Raw genomic sequence first — 1,554 nt, forward strand, 5'->3', positions numbered from 1 at the left:
AACGAAACTTGTTTTATTCTGTTTCTATTCTTATTTCATTACAAATATGGTGCTATTGTGTGCCGTTTTTTGCTGTATTTAATTACAGACAAGCAAACAAAAAATCTCAGAGTTTTAGTAGCATATAGATTATAAGTCTGTTGCACACAAAACATCATATTTTTAACAAATTATTTTTACTAAAGTTTTGTCTGTGAACTTCTACTCAGTCTGAGTGAAAGCTGATTTTCATGTCAAGAAGTTAAATACTTTTTTCATTGTACAGTTATCATATGTCACTAACAAAAACTCAAGAATATCCTAAATGAATATTAATAGCTGTTATCAATAAAACTTTGTATTTTATCTCTTATCTTCTCTACCCTAATATTAATTGTATGACATGAAAAATTTTAAAATATGAAATAAAAGGAATAGTACCTTTTTTATTTATTGAATGTATATTTTATCTCACGTTTTCAAGTTACTTATCTTCATAGTTTTAACTATCTAGCTTGTAATATCTATTTTCTTTGAATTTCATGGTTTTATGGACTGTACTTTGGACCACAGGAGAAATTCATTCCCCGTGAAAAACACTAAATCACAGAATTAACTCATTTGCTGTTACCTGTATAGTTCATGTTGCTTATTCACAACATAAGCATCACAGAATCTCACAAATTTGGGTCTCCAAAACATAATTCATGTAGCTTTCAAAAATACAGCCAAGAACACAAAAAATATATTAGTCACTAGATTAGGATGTCTCATATGTATTATAATGGAGCTTCCCTTCTAACTAAGCTATAGGTAGATAAAAAAATTCCATTAGATTGTCAGAGCAGGATTATGAAGTTTTCATACCAATAAATTACACTACACTGTTATTACACGGATGCCAAAACCTATTATTGTAATGAGCCTTGTTTAGAGAGAATCTGCTCTTTTAATTGGTTAAAATGTGTCCATCAGCTCAGTAAACTCAGAGAGAGATGGGAGGGGCTTTTCAGATGTGTTTGATATGTCAATAAATCAAATAGATAGAAGAGTGAAATGTTACATCACTGCTTGTAATTATGCTTAGTTTTTCTAATTAGTTGGAAGCTCTAGAAGCCTACTCTTCAACTCTGAGATTCAGAGCTCAGACACATCATTGATTAAAAGCAATAAAGGCATTTTAATTCTAGAAAATTATTATTAATCTACAATAATGAATGCACATATTCTGTCAACAATTCATGAATGCAGCCACTTTTTCAAAACAGAAAACTGTAAAAGTTTTTATTCTACAAGTTACCTCAGTATTTCCTGTTACTTCACCACAGTTATTTTCTTGTTCCTCTTCTGCTACAACAGACCCATTGACAGCATGGAAACCTCTATTATATAAGGACAAACCTTCACAGTTGCTAAAGGTATTAATAACATATTTTTTATCTTTAACAGAACATACAGTGATGATTTAAACATCACTAAGTTATAATAAACAACCTTATTATCAAATGTACCAGAGTACAGCTAATGCAATTTTTACCCAAGTTAACTCTTTCACACCTGAATGGCTACAGTCCA

The 1,554-nt window shown here is 30.2% G+C and overlaps 1 protein-coding gene across 6 annotated transcripts in view; it reads right to left on the reverse strand.

Moving 5' to 3' along the window:
- LOC106467022 (stress response protein NST1-like) overlaps positions 1 to 1,554 on the reverse strand; it is a 28,365-nt gene that overhangs the window by 4,331 nt on the left and 22,480 nt on the right. The window contains exon 1 of one of the 6 annotated variants that reach the window (XR_002612338.1): positions 1,280 to 1,548. The exons of the other annotated variants lie outside the window; for them this stretch is intronic. The gene's annotated coding sequence lies outside the window, so the exon portion shown is untranslated. Of the gene's footprint in view, positions 1 to 1,279; positions 1,549 to 1,554 lie in introns of those variants that run through there. 6 annotated transcript variants of the gene reach the window in all.

The sequence above is a fragment of the Limulus polyphemus genome, unplaced genomic scaffold (genome assembly GCF_000517525.1).
Source record: "Limulus polyphemus unplaced genomic scaffold, Limulus_polyphemus-2.1.2 Scaffold2464, whole genome shotgun sequence".
Taxonomy (NCBI): domain Eukaryota; kingdom Metazoa; phylum Arthropoda; class Merostomata; order Xiphosura; family Limulidae; genus Limulus; species Limulus polyphemus.